General features: G+C 54.0%; 1 protein-coding gene across 4 annotated transcripts in view; it reads right to left on the bottom strand.

The window, feature by feature from the left end:
* The window catches only part of ASXL2 (ASXL transcriptional regulator 2), a 114198-nt gene that overhangs the window by 43009 nt on the left and 56233 nt on the right, over positions 1 to 14956 (bottom strand). The gene's annotated exons all lie outside the window — the stretch shown is intronic.

The raw sequence follows: 14956 nt of genomic DNA on the forward strand, positions 1-14956 counted from the left end.
TCGCTGAATCAATGTAAAAGGTGAGAGTGCTGTGCAGTGTCAGTGACACTGCACACCCACTGCACTGCACAGCACTGTCACCTTGTACATTGATTCAGCGTCCAGACATTACCCTCCGCGATATCACCCACTCTATGCGTTACATTAGCCACCTCGGGGCATCCAGGCCGGCAGGCTACGTGCTGTGTTTTGGAGTCAGGGCCTCTTGGGATCTGGGCGTGGCTGTGAGGCACTTCTGTGACATCACGTGCAGAGGAGGCTCCGGTGCTCAGAGTGTATGCGGCGCAGGGAGGACTATGAAAGCCTTCCGCTGCGCCGCTTTCATACACATCTATGCCGGTGGCCGCAGAAGCTTTTGTTCCACCTGCGCCGCGGCTAGGGAGTGGGGATTGTTGATGCCGGAGGGGGAAGGTGGACTGGCAGCAGGACATAGTATATCTCCCAACTTTCGGAATCATTGAAGTGGGACATGCCGCACCAAAGGTCCGGTGGCTGGAAAGGGGGCGGGGCCTAAATTTAGGGGGCCCTGGGTGATGGGGGCGAGGCATCACGCTGCGACCCCCATTTTTTTTTTACTGTTTTGGGGGCGTGCCCCACGCTCCTTTGTGCAGTCTCTCCTCTCCTCCCCTCACTGTTCACCGGCTGCTTTGCAAAGCAGAGCAGCGGTGATAACTGGTTCCCCGCCCGCGGGACACTGCGACCCGCGGGAGGGACAGCGGGACAGTGTCCGAATACATGGACTGTCCCGCTGAAATCGGGACAGTTGGGAGGTATGGACATAGGACGCTGCAGTAAAAGGAGACTTGCTGCAGATGCAGTGGCATACCCTCCAGCTGTACCTTTTTGGCAGGTACAGGACCTTTTTTTTATGGTCTGTACCGATTTTTGGCTCGCCAAACTGCCATTGAAAGTATAGGAAAAGGGGCGTGGCCACGTCCTCTTTCCGAATTTGTACCGATGTTTATGTGTGAAGTGTTGGAGGGTGTGTTGCTGCAGATGCAGTGGGCCTATTTTGGGGTGTGCACCTGGAGCTGCTGCTCCATCAGCACCATTGTTAATCCTGCTCTGTGAACATACAGCAGCTAAAGGGCAGAACCTCCGATTGGATGTAACCTGTGTGGGAGGGCGTTTCTCGCCCAATCAGCTGTGGGCTGGGTGTGATAGACCTACTGCTAACCCAATGAGAGCTCCTAGCCACACCCAGCGTTATACACACAGGCCCAGATCTGGGCTCTTATATAGGAGATATCATATATATTACATGTAATAAGGCGACGCAGTGTATGCAACAGGGTACATAGGACATACACTAAAAACCATAGTACACGCAGAAAAAGAAAAAACACCCAGGCACAATGGGAGCAACTGCTTACACATACTGTATGTATAATAATTACGTTCCATGAGTTCTACATCATCAATCTGACTGTAAATCTCTCGTGCTCGCATTGGAAGATGACACCAGTGAGCGCTAGCTTAGCTGCCAATTCTTTCTCCAGCACAGAGTTTGGGCTTGAGGTCAGCGGGTCTGGTATTACCAGGCGTTTATTGTGCTGCAGGCATCAGAATGCATCCCGTTTACGTTACGTACCAGGCTTTCTATAGTCGTATTGCGATTATATGAGCGGTGATGGAGTAATACAATGCACGGGCCAAACAAAAGGCATATATGTATCGGCCTTACAACAAGATGACTAAAGGGACTTTTTTTGTCACCTTCCACTTATCACGTCTTTATCACTTCTCCAGGTTAATACATCTGCCCCTGTGTTTCCAAAAGGCTGACATTTAGGTCAGGACATTTTCAAGAGTTTCTTGTTGAGTGGAACGTTCAATAGAAGGAGGAACGCAATTGAAATTAGAGTTTAGGCTAAATCAGATTGTGCTTGGGACAGTAAACTGGTTTGGGTTTTATAAATATTAAATACACACTAGAGGGACAAAAGTATTAAGACGCCTGACCATTGCACCAACAGGGACTGTAATGACACTGTATTCCATTACATATACGTTAATATGGAGTGGGTCCCCCTTTTGCTGCTATTACAGCTACCACTCTTCTTGGAAGGCCTTCCACAAGAGTTTGGAGTGTTTCTGTGGGAATTGGTGCACATTCTGGAGAGCATTTATGATGTCAAGCACTGGTGTTGGAGGAGTAAGTCCTGCCTTGCAATCTCCATTCCAGTTCATCCCAAAGGTGCTCTATAGGGTTGAGGTCAGACATCTGTGTGGGCCACAAAGGTGGAAGCATAGCATTGTCCAAAATGTCTTGGTATGCTGAAGCATTAAGATTGGCCTTCACTGGCCTTCAAATGTTTGCAAATGGAGACTGCATGGCTAGGCACATGATTTTATACACCTGTGGCAACGGGTCTGATTGGAACACCTGAATTCAATAATTAACAGGTGTGGCCAAATACTTTTGTCCCTATAGTGTGTATGTATGTGTATGTGTATACATACATATAAATGAGAGGGAAGCAAGAAGTTTAACCCCCTTTGAAATGTAGTCTGTATCTATTTATATTTTGCGAGATAGCCTGATTGGTTAAAGAGACCACAGGGCGGAACTACCCCCCTGTGGTATTGTGTTGCTCTAAGCAAAGGGCAATAATCTTTTTTAAGACTATTTGAGCAATAAACATCTTGCCTTTAAGACGAGTGCTAAAAACACAACCCCTTTCTCCGGCTGTTCTGGGTTGGGTCCAGCATCTCCAAGCTTCGCCCTCTGCCAGCTAGCGTGTAGGGCCTGGTCTATGGCGAGTGACCAGTGGAATCAGTTAGGAGGTGTGTCAGCAGCGTGTCTGTGCAAACATTGCAGCAAGTGGTATCAGGTGGAAATGGTAGGATACAGAGTGGAAATCAGCGGTTGCAGGTGCTGGTGGGAGGAGCCTGGTGGTGGAATAAAAAAACCCACCCACTGCGCAGTGGGGGAAATCAGTAACCGGTAGTTACTGGCGGTATGAGGGAATGCTCTGTTGTACCAAACAAGTCTGATGGCTTGGTGCAGGCAACAAGGCGCATCCGGTCACAATGTCCATAACCACGCTGCTGGTAAATCAGGACCGGAGAGCGCAGCTTCTACGCCGGAGTTATTCCACTAGGCCACGCCGCAGCTTCTACGCCGGAGTCATTCCACTAGGCCACGCCGAAGCTTCTACGCCGGAGTCATTCCACTAGGCCACGCCGAAGCTTCTACGCCGGAGTCATTCCACTAGGCCACGTCGAAGCTTCTACACCGGAGTCATTCCACTAGGCCACGCCGAAGCTTCTACGCCAGAGTCATTCCACTAGGCCACGCCGCAGCTTCTACGCCGGAGTCATTCCACTAGGCCACGCCGCAGCTTCTACGTCGGAGTCATTCCACTAGGCCACGCCGCAGCTTCTACACCGGAGTCATTCCACTAGGCCACGCCACAGCTTCTATGCCGGTCATTCCACAAGGCCACGTCGCAGCTTCTACGCCGGAGTCATTCCACTAGGCCACGCCGCAGCTTCTACGCCAGAGTCATTCCACTAGGCCACGCCGAAGCTTCTACGCCGGAGTCATTCCACTAGGCCACGCCGAAGCTTCTACGCCGGAGTCATTCCACTAGGCCACGCCATTGGTCAGGGGTATGGCCCAGAGAAAGGCATCAGGTGAGAGATAGGAAATCAGACGCCGGGGTGAGGTGTACCTGGAACTTATTAATGGGAGCAGTAGCCACATACATTACTCGCAGCAACCGTGCTGCCAATATCCACTCACTGCTCCTTATGTCCAATAACAACCATTTAGTGGCTCTAGTGCCATCAACCTGGAGAGAGGTGTCCGACTGGAGCCTAATGTAACTGGCCAGCCGGGCAACTCAACCTGTCTCTTCTGTAACATTATGGAAGTGTATGAGGATCAGTAAAGCCAAGTACAGCTCACCTTATGTACAAAGGGGGTCAATCAGACCTGATCGCACGCTAGGTTTTTTCGCTGCGGTGCGATCAGGTCAGAACTGCGCATGCGTATGCACCGCAATGCGCAGGCGCGTCGCACGGGCACAAAGCGGATCGTTGCTGTGCGATGGGTTTTACAAAGAATCCATTCGCACAACCGACCGCAAGGAGATTGAATGGAAGAGGGCGTTTGTGGGCGGCAACTGACGGTTTTCAGGGAGTGGTTGGAAAAACGCAGGCGTGTCCAAGCATTTGCAAGGCGGGTGTCTGACGTCAATTCCGGGACCAGACAGGCTGAAGTGATCGCAGCGGCTGAGTAAGTTCTGAGCAACTCAGAAACTGCACAAAACGTTTTTGTACCACTCGGCTGCACATGCGATCGCACACTTGCACAGCTAAAATACACTCCCCTACGGGCGGCGACTATCTGCTCGCAGCGCTGCAAAAATCCCCTAGTGAGCGATTAGGTCTGAATTAGGCCCATAGGCTGCTAATAGTAATGATACATCATATTATATACAGACCAGTGACATGCGGTCAGAGCATCATCTGTCACACTCTAGACTCCTGACTCTATGGTATCTTATATCATCTTTGTATTCTTCTTATCACCACCAAATCATGCGTGTGTGTAACTCTGGTTCTGATACTAGCCAGTGCCTCCAACCATTGACCTCACCACACGTCACGGATACATACGAAGCTACTTGAAGACGTCTTCATCTAATTCAATTAGCTTATTGCCAGGAAGGACTTAGTGCATAGGGGAAAATACCCCCCGCCCCAACATAACAGCTAATCCCATATACAGAAACAAGACCGTGCGTATTTACTGTACCTGGTGTATCCAGTAATGAGGAGGAAATCCCCGTCCTGCTCACGCTGATGCTGCTATGGGGTTGTCGGGGCCCCTCCCTTATAAATTCTGACAGCGTGGAACACTGGATGTAGCCCTCCCACATACGAGGAAGCACAATGCCTCTAGGGAGCGCTGAGCAGATAGAAAGTAACACACGCCTGCAGGTTTCCTCACTGTGCTACCGGAACTGTGACAGCGCTGTGTGACCTGTCCTGGGACTAAAAATACTGCACTATTCTCCTGCTCCCAGCGGATCTGTGCAGTCAGCAGCTGAGAATAACCTCATTCCGGCTCGTGTCACCAGTCCACGCTGCTTCACCAATGATCACTACAAGACACACTGGTGAGCACGATGTACCATAGCTGCTTCACCAATGCTCACTCCAAGCCACACTGGTGAGCACTATGTACCACAGCTGCTTCACCAATGCTCACTCCAAGCCACACTGGTGAGCACTATGTACCACAGCTGCTTCACCAACGCTCTCCCCGAGCCACACTGGTGAGCACTATGTACCACAGCTGCTTCACCAATGATCACTTCAAGCCACACTGGTGAGCACTATGTACCACAGCTGCTTCACCAATGATCACTCCAAGCCACACTGGTGAGCACTATGTACCACAGCTGCTTCACCAACGCTCTCCCCGAGCCACACTGGTGAGCACTAAGTACCACAGCTGCTTCACCAACGCTCTCCCCAAGCCACACTGGTGAGCACTAAGTACCACAGCTGCTTCACCAACGCTCTCCCCGAGCCACACTGGTGAGCACTATGTACCACAGCTGCTTCACCAACGCTCTCCCCAAGCCACACTGGTGAGCACTATGTACCACAGCTGCTTCACCAACGCTCTCCCCGAGCCACACTGGTGAGCACTATGTACCACAGCTGCTTCACCAACTCTCTCCCCGAGCCACACTGGTGAGCACTATGTACCACAGCTGCTTCACCAACTCTCTCCCCGAGCCACACTGGTGAGCACTATGTACCACAGCTGCTCCACCAACTATCTCCCCGAGCCACACTGGTGAGCACTATGTACCACAGCTGCTTCACCAACGCTCTCCCCGAGCCACACTGGTGAGCACTATGTACCACAGCTGCTTCACCAACGCTCTCCCCAAGCCACACTGGTGAGCACTATGTAACACAGCTGCTTCACCAACTCTCTCCCCGAGCCACACTGGTGAGCACTATGTACCACAGCTGCTTCACCAACTCCCTCCCCGAGCCACACTGGTGAGCACTATGTACCACAGCTGCTTCACCAACTCTCCCCCCGAGCCACACTGGTGAGCACTATGTACCACAGCTGCTTCACCAACTCTCTCCCAGAGCCACACTGGTGAGCACTATGTAACACAGCTGCTTCACCAACTCTCTCCCCGAGCCACACTGGTGAGCACTATGTACCACAGCTGCTTCACCAACTCTCTCCCCGAGCCACACTGGTGAGCACTATGTACCATGACTAATGCAAGCTGGTGAGAACAAAGAACTATGACTACTTCACCAATATTCCTCATGCTTTGTACCTTGGCTTTATACCAACAAGCCACACTGGTGAGCACTATGTACCACAGCTGCTTCACCAATGCTCACTCCAAGCCACACTAGTGAGCACTATGTACCACAGCTGCTTCACCAACGCTCTCCCCGAGCCACACTGGTGAGCACTATGTACCACAGCTGCTTCACCAACGCTCTCCCCAAGCCACACTGGTGAGCACTATGTACCACAGCTGCTTCACCAACGCTCTCCCCGAGCCACACTGGTGAGCACTATGTACCACAGCTGCTTCACCAACTCTCTCCCCGAGCCACACTGGTGAGCACTATGTACCACAGCTGCTTCACCAACTCTCTCCCCGAGCCACACTGGTGAGCACTATGTACCACAGCTGCTTCACCAATGATCACTTCAAGCCACATTGGTGAGCACTATGTACCACAGCTGCTTCACCAATGATCACTCCAAGCCACACTGGTGAGCACTATGTACCACAGCTGCTTCACCAACGCTCTCCCCGAGCCACACTGGTGAGCACTAAGTACCACAGCTGCTTCACCAACGCTCTCCCCAAGCCACACTGGTGAGCACTAAGTACCACAGCTGCTTCACCAACGCTCTCCCCGAGCCACACTGGTGAGCACTATGTACCACAGCTGCTTCACCAACGCTCTCCCCAAGCCACACTGGTGAGCACTATGTACCACAGCTGCTTCACCAACGCTCTCCCCGAGCCACACTGGTGAGCACTATGTACCACAGCTGCTCCACCAACTCTCTCCCCGAGCCACACTGGTGAGCACTATGTACCACAGCTGCTTCACCAACTCTCTCCCCGAGCCACACTGGTGAGCACTATGTACCACAGCTGCTCCACCAACTATCTCCCCGAGCCACACTGGTGAGCACTATGTACCACAGCTGCTTCACCAACGCTCTCCCCGAGCCACACTGGTGAGCACTATGTACCACAGCTGCTTCACCAACGCTCTCCCCAAGCCACACTGGTGAGCACTATGTAACACAGCTGCTTCACCAACTCTCTCCCCGAGCCACACTGGTGAGCACTATGTACCACAGCTGCTTCACCAACTCTCTCCCCGAGCCACACTGGTGAGCACTATGTACCACAGCTGCTTCACCAACTCTCTCCCCGAGCCACACTGGTGAGCACTATGTAACACAGCTGCTTCACCAACTCTCTCCCCGAGCCACACTGGTGAGCACTATGTACCACAGCTGCTTCACCAACTCTCTCCCCGAGCCACACTGGTGAGCACTATGTACCACAGCTGCTTCACCAACTCTCTCCCCGAGCCACACTGGTGAGCACTATGTAACACAGCTGCTTCACCAACTCTCTCCCCGAGCCACACTGGTGAGCACTATGTACCACAGCTGCTTCACCAACGCTCTCCCCAAGCCACACTGGTGAGCACTATGTAACACAGCTGCTTCACCAACTCTCTCCCCGAGCCACACTGGTGAGCACTATGTACCACAGCTGCTTCACCAACTCTCTCCCCGAGCCACACTGGTGAGCACTATGTACCACAGCTGCTTCACCAACTCTCTCCCCGAGCCACACTGGTGAGCACTATGTAACACAGCTGCTTCACCAACTCTCTCCCCGAGCCACACTGGTGAGCACTATGTACCACAGCTGCTTCACCAACTCTCTCCCCGAGCCACACTGGTGAGCACTATGTACCACAGCTGCTTCACCAACTCTCTCTCCCGAGCCACACTGGTGAGCACTATGTAACACAGCTGCTTCACCAACTCTCTCCCCGAGCCACACTGGTGAGCACTATGTACCACAGCTGCTTCACCAACGCTCTCCCCAAGCCACACTGGTGAGCACTATGTACCACAGCTGCTTCACCAACTCTCTCCCCGAGCCACACTGGTGAGCACTATGTACCACAGCTGCTTCACCAACTCTCTCCCCGAGCCACACTGGTGAGCACTATGTAACACAGCTGCTTCACCAACTCTCTCCCCGAGCCACACTGGTGAGCACTATGTACCACAGCTGCTTCACCAACGCTCTCCCCAAGCCACACTGGTGAGCACTATGTACCACAGCTGCTTCACCAACTCTCTCCCCGAGCCACACTGGTGAGCACTATGTACCATGACTAATGCAAGCTGGTGAGAACAAAGAACTATGACTACTTCACCAATATTCCTCATGCTTTGTACCTTGGCTTTATACCAACAAGCCACACTGGTGAGCACTATGTACCACAGCTGCTTCACCAATGCTCACTCCAAGCCACACTAGTGAGCACTATGTACCACAGCTGCTTCACCAATGCTCACTCCAAGCCACACTAGTGAGCACTATGTACCATGGCTAATGCAAGCTGGTGAGAACAGAGCACTACGACTACTTCACCAATATTCCTCATGCTTTGTACCTTGGCTTTATACCAACATGTTTACTAGCAACATCTACATCAATTATAATCCCACTGAGCCACACTGGAGAGCACTGCTACGCACTATTTATTTATTAACAGTTTCTTACATAGCGCAGCAAATTCCGTTGCGCTTTACGGCTGGACACAATTAGAAGACAAAACTGGGTAAAGACAGTCATAGAGGTAAGAGGGCCCTGCTCGCAAGCTTACACTCTATGAGCCACGCCGGTGAGCACTGCTACTCACTATGAGCCACGCCGGTGAGCAATGCTACTCGCTATAAGCCACGCCGGTGAGCAATGCTACTCGCTATAAGCCACGCCGGTGAGCAATGCCACTCGCTATGAGCCACACCGGTGAGCAATGCTACTCGCTATAAGCCACGCCGGTGAGCAATGCTACTCGCTATAAGCCACGCCGGTGAGCAATGCCACTCGCTATGAGCCACACCGGTGAGCAATGCTACTCGCTATGAGCCACGCCGATGAGCACTGCTACTCGCTATAAGCCACGCCGGTGAGCAATGCCACTCGCTATGAGCCACACCGGTGAGCAATGCTACTCGCTATGAGCCACGCCGATGAGCACTGCCACTCACTGAGCCACGCTGGACTATAAATAAATAAAAATCCACCAGGAAGATACAATTTTGCACACTGAAAAACCCATGCTGCAACTACAGAGGGGGAAGGGACATGCACATTAAGGACAGATTTAGTAACTGGAGGTGACTGCTCCTAGCTGAGCTGTATTTCACAGTGTACAAATAAAGCTGCGTTACAGACACAGTATTACAGCATCACCGGCTGCATACACAGACACATCACCTGCATTGTATAACTCTACATCAGGCCCAAATATGGGATTTTATATATGATATGATCAGTCTACCAGACCTCTAACGTTCTCCCACTGGTCTCATATATACTATTCCTGCCTAATACGGTAATTCTGTGCTGGAGCTCCTTGTTATATGGTTATAGGGTATGCAGAACCCAAGCAGCGATCACCTGTCTGCCCCTCACTCCACTCCCCTCTGTACTGATCCCTATCACCTGTCTGCCCCTCCCTCCCCTCTGTACTGATACCTATCACCTGTCTGCCCCTCACTCCACTCCCCTCTGTACTGATCCCTATCACCTGTCTGCCCCTCACTCCACTCCCCTCTGTACTGATCCCTATCACCTGTCTGCCCCTCACTCCGCTCCCCTCCGTACTGATCCCTATCACCTGTCTGCCCCTCACTCCACTCCCCTCTGTACTGATCCCTATCACCTGTCTGCCCCTCACTCCGCTCCCCTCCGTACTGATCCCTATCACCTGTCTGCCCCTCACTCCACTCCCCTCCGTACTGATCCCTATCACCTGTCTGCCCCTCACTCCACTCCCCTCCGTACTGATCCCTATCACCTGTCTGCCCCTCACTCCGCTCCCCTCCGTACTGATCCCTATCACCTGTCTGCCCCTCACTCCGCTCCCCTCCGTACTGATCCCTATCACCTGTCTGCCCCTCACTCCCCTCCCCTCCGTACTGATCCCTATCACCTGTCTGCCTCTCACTCCACTCCCCTCCGTACTGATCCCTATCACCTGTCTGCCCCTCACTCCACTCCCCTCCGTACTGATCCCTATCACCTGTCTGCCCCTCACTCCACTCCGTACTGATCCCTATCACCTGTCTGCCCCTCACTCCACTCCCCTCTATACTGATCCCTATCACCTGTCTGCCCCTCACTCCACTCCCCTCTGTACTGATCCCTATCACCTGTCTGCCCCTCACTCCACTCCCCTCTGTACTGATCCCTATCACCTGTCTGCCCCTCACTCCACTCCCCTCTGTACTGATCCCTATCACCTGTCTGCCCCTCACTCCACTCCCCTCCGTACTGATCCCTATCACCTGTCTGCCCCTCACTCCACTCCCCTCTGTACTGATCCCTATCACCTGTCTGCCCCTCCCGGCAATGAGCAGAGTGTCATGACATCACTATGACAGAAGCGGTCAGACCCTCCCAGCAATGAGCAGAGTGTAATGACATCACTATGACAGCAGCGGTCACACCCTCCCGGCAATGAGCAGAGTGTAATGACATCACTATGACAGCAGCGGTCACACCCTCCCGGTAATGAGCAGAGTGTAATGACATCACTATGACAGCAGCGGTCACACCCTCCCGGCAATGAGCAGAGTGTAATGACATCACTATGACAGCAGCGGTCACACCCTCCCGGTAATGAGCAGAGTGTAATGACATCACTATGACAGCAGCGGTTACACCCTCCCGGTAATGAGCAGAGTGTAATTACATCACTAGGACAGCAGCGGTCACACCCTCCCAGTAATGAGCAGAGTGTAATGACATCACTATGACAGCAGCAGTCACACCCTCCCGGTAATGAGCAGAGTGTAATGACATCACCTTGTCTCTGCTGCATTACTAGAACAGTGAGGCACACCAGCTGCTGTGACAAACACCAGAGCTGTCAGTAAGCCACGCCCGGCCTGGGGAGCAGAGATAAGACATGTAACCAGATAATGGCCGATCAGCTGTGCATATATCCGATATCTTACCTTGTGGCTGCCGGTCTGCCTCCATGTTACCCGCTGCAGATACAGCACCATAAACTGTAAAAGTCACCCCAAATCACACAGTGCCGCCCGCCTGATGCTCTCACAGCTGCTGCCTCTCTGAATATATACGTTTCATCTCTTTGCTCATATAAGGAAATGGTGGTTTCTACATATCGGTTTCCTGTTTCAGACACGTATGTGAATCGCGATGCTGGCTGTGACCCACAGGGAACCTGCACAGAGCTACAGTGGCCAGGAAATGTCGCCCAGCACGGTGGCTGGCATACCAGGGAGTCTATGGGTCCGGTCACACAGGGCGGCTGAATGGCTTTGTGGGGACAGGCTACAGCGCTAACCTTCTTCCAGGGAAGTAAAGGACCAGAGCTGGATTCTGTGTTACGCACACTGCGCAGGTGCCTAAGTTACACCGAACATGAGCCCCGATTGCATCCGTACCGAGTCGCAGTTGCGATTTTAGGCGCTCGCACACACAGGGAAGTGTATGGAAAATGTAGCGGACGTACCTGGGCAGTGACAGGGAGGCGGCTAATTGCACACATGGAAATGGTCCGTGTTATGGAGTGTCCCAGGTGAGTCGGTGATAGTGATTGCGTACACTGACGTAGGAGGCTATACTGAGATAGAGAAACTGGGCTACTGTAACTTACAGCAGGGCAACCCATGGTGACATCTAGGCGATATTACAGCATGTACACAGACCGTGGCGCAGTCATATACTGGGGGCTCTGTAACGCCATTCGTATAAAGTCGCAGCTACATTCACTTCTGCATCCTCCTCTGAATCAAGCGCTATATAGCCATCCACCTGACGCAGCTTCCCCCGAGATCAACATAACCGTCCTACTAATGATATGAAGTTCTGAAACCACTTCGCTTTCAATAGGAAAAGTAAATGAGGTTCTCGCGTGCAGACAGCACCTACACAAGCAGCGCCTGCATTGCTGGGTCTGGCTCCTCGCGTGCAGACAGCACCTACACAAGCAGCGCCTGCATTGCCGGGTCTGGCGCCTCGCATGCAGACAGCACCCACACAAGCAGCGCCTGCATTGCCGGGTCTGGCTCCTCGCGTGCAGATAGCACCTACATTGCCGGGTCTGGCTCCTCGCGTGCAGACAGCACCTACAAAATCAGCGCCTGCATTGCCGGGTCTGGCTCCTCGCGTGCAGACAGCACCCACACAATTAGCGCCTGCATTGCCGGGTCTGGCTCCTCGCATACAAGCAGCACCTGCATTGCCAGGTCTGGCTCCTTGCGTGCAGACAGCACCTACACAAGCAGCGCCTACATTGCCGGGTCTGGCTCCCCGCGTGCAGACAGCACCTACACAAGCAGCGCCTGCATTGCCGGGTCTGGCTCCTCACGTGCAGACAGCACCTACACAAGCAGCGCCTGCATTGCCGGGTCTGGCTCCTCACAAGCAGCGCCTGCATTGCCGGGTCTGGCTCCTCACAAGCAGACAGCACCTACACAAGCAGCGCCTGCATTGCCGGGTCTGACTCCTCATGTGCAGACAGCAACTACACAATCAGCGCCTGCATTGCCGGGTCTGACTCCTCACAAGCAGACAGCACCTACATAAGCAGCGCCTGCATTGCCGGGTCTGATTCCTCACGTGCAGACAGCACCTACACAAACAGCGCCTGCATTGCCGGGTCTGGCTCCTCACATGCAGACAGAACCTACACAAGCAGCGCCTGCACTGCCAGGTCTGGCTCCTCGCATACAAGCAGCACCTGCATTGCCGGGTCTGGCTCCTTGCGTGCAGACAGCACCTACACAAGCAGCGCCTGCATTGCCGGGTCTGGCTCCTCACGTGCAGACAGCACCTACACAAGCAGCGCCTGCATTGCCGGGTCTGGCTCCTCACAAGCAGCGCCTGCATTGCCGGGTCTGGCTCCTCACAAGCAGACAGCACCTACACAAGCAGCGCCTGCATTGCCGGGTCTGACTCCTCATGTGCAGACAGCAACTACACAATCAGCGCCTGCATTGCCGGGTCTGACTCCTCACAAGCAGACAGCACCTACATAAGCAGCGCCTGCATTGCCGGGTCTGATTCCTCACGTGCAGACAGCACCTACACAAACAGCGCCTGCATTGCCGGGTCTGGCTCCTCACATGCAGACAGAACCTACACAAGCAGCGCCTGCACTGCCAGGTCTGGCTCCTCGCATACAAGCAGCACCTGCATTGCCGGGTCTGGCTCCTTGCGTGCAGACAGCACCTACACAAGCAGCGCCTACATTGCCGGGTCTGGCTCCTCGCGTGCAGACAGCACCTACACAAGCAGCGCCTGCATTGCCGGGTCTGGCTCCTCGCGTGCAGACAGCACCTACACAAGCAGCGCCTGCATTGCCGGGTCTGGCTCCTCACGTGCAGACAGAACCTACACAAGCAGCGCCTGCACTGCCGGGTTTGGCTCCTCGCATACAAGCAGCATCTGTATTGCCAGGTCTGGCTCCTTGCGTGCAGACAGAACCTACACAAGCAGCGCCTGCATTGCCGGGTCTGGCTCCTCGCGTGCAGACAGCACCTACACAAGCAGCGGCTGCACTGCCGGGTCTGGCTCCTCACAAGCAGACAGCACCTACACAAGCAGCGCCTGCATTGCCGGGTCTGGCTCCTCACAAGCAGACAGCACCTACACAAGCAGCGCCTGCATTGCCGGGTCTGGCTCCTCACGTGCAGACAGCACCTACACTAGCAGCGCCTGCATTGCCGGGTCTGGCTCCTCGCGTGCAGACAGCGCCTGCATTGCCGGGTCTGGCACCTCACGTGCAGACAGCACCTACACAAACAGCGCCTGCATTGCCGGGTCTGGCTCCTCACAAGCAGACAGCACCTACACAAGCAGCGCCTGCATTGCCGGGTCTGGCTCCTCACGTGCAGACAGCACCTACACAAGCAGCGCCTGCATTGCCGGGTCTGGCTCCTCACGTGCAGACAGCACCTACATAAGCAGCGCCTGCATTGCCAGGTCTGGCTCCTCACGTGCAGACAGCACCTACATAAGCAGCGCCTGCATTGCCGGGTCTGGCTCCTCGCGTGCAGACAGCACCTACATAAGCAGCGCCTGCATTGCCGGGTCTGGCTCCTCGCGTGCAGACAGCACCTACATAAGCAGCGCCTGCATTGCCGGGTCTGGCTCCTCGCGTGCAGACAGCACCTACATAAGCAGCGCCTGCATTGCCGGGTCTGGCTCCTCACTTGCAGACAGCACCTACATAAGCAGCGCCTGCATTGCCGGGTCTGGCTCCTCGCATGCAGACAGCACCTACATAAGCAGCGCCTGCATTGCCGGGTCTGGCTCCTCACGTGCAGACAGCACCTACATAAGCAGCGCCTGCATTGCCGGGTCTGGCTCCTCGCATGCAGACAGCACCTACATAAGCAGCGCCTGCATTGCCGGGTCTGGCTCCTCGCATGCAGACAGCACCTACATAAGCAGCGCCTGCATTGCCGGGTCTGGCTCCTCGCGTGCAGACAGCACCTACATAAGCAGCGCCTGCATTGCCGGGTCTGGCTCCTCACGTGCAGACAGCACCCACACACCCAGCGCCTGCATTGCCGGGTCTGGCTCCTCGCCTCCACTTCAAATACATGGAAATTGCCAAAATCTAGACTTTGTGCTACCAG

This window comes from Pseudophryne corroboree, chromosome 4, assembly GCF_028390025.1.
Source record: "Pseudophryne corroboree isolate aPseCor3 chromosome 4, aPseCor3.hap2, whole genome shotgun sequence".
NCBI classification, from domain to species: domain Eukaryota; kingdom Metazoa; phylum Chordata; class Amphibia; order Anura; family Myobatrachidae; genus Pseudophryne; species Pseudophryne corroboree.